Source organism: Penaeus monodon, chromosome 29 (assembly GCF_015228065.2).
Source record: "Penaeus monodon isolate SGIC_2016 chromosome 29, NSTDA_Pmon_1, whole genome shotgun sequence".
NCBI lineage: Eukaryota > Metazoa > Arthropoda > Malacostraca > Decapoda > Penaeidae > Penaeus > Penaeus monodon.
Genome location: NC_051414.1, coordinates 6,556,337 through 6,556,748, shown reverse-complemented (window position 1 = coordinate 6,556,748; position 412 = coordinate 6,556,337).

Sequence of the window (412 nt, the reverse complement as noted above, 5' to 3'; positions counted from 1 at the left end):
CCTCCCGCTCCCACTAACTTTAACCCACTTGTCCGTTTTCGCATTTGCTCTCGATGTTCGTATTCGTGCTCGTGGCTTTGAATCCTTATTGTATTTGCTCGAGGGGGGTGTTCTTGTTTATGACAGAAGGGCTGGAGAACATTCAGGTCAACGAAATTTAATTTAGATAATGGCAGTAGGGTGTTGATTATCTTCGTTATCTAGGTTAGAACTCGTAGATTAGGTTAGGTGTGACGTACGTGCATATGCTGTGAGTGTGATTGATACAAATGATTCATGGCAATAGTGGACGCGTTTATTTAGCATGGTATAGGTGAAACATGGACAAAAATGTGAATATTCAAAGTTATAAACGTTATAAATACACATTGTTCACTACCTTACACGTTGGACTCAAAACAATATTGATATA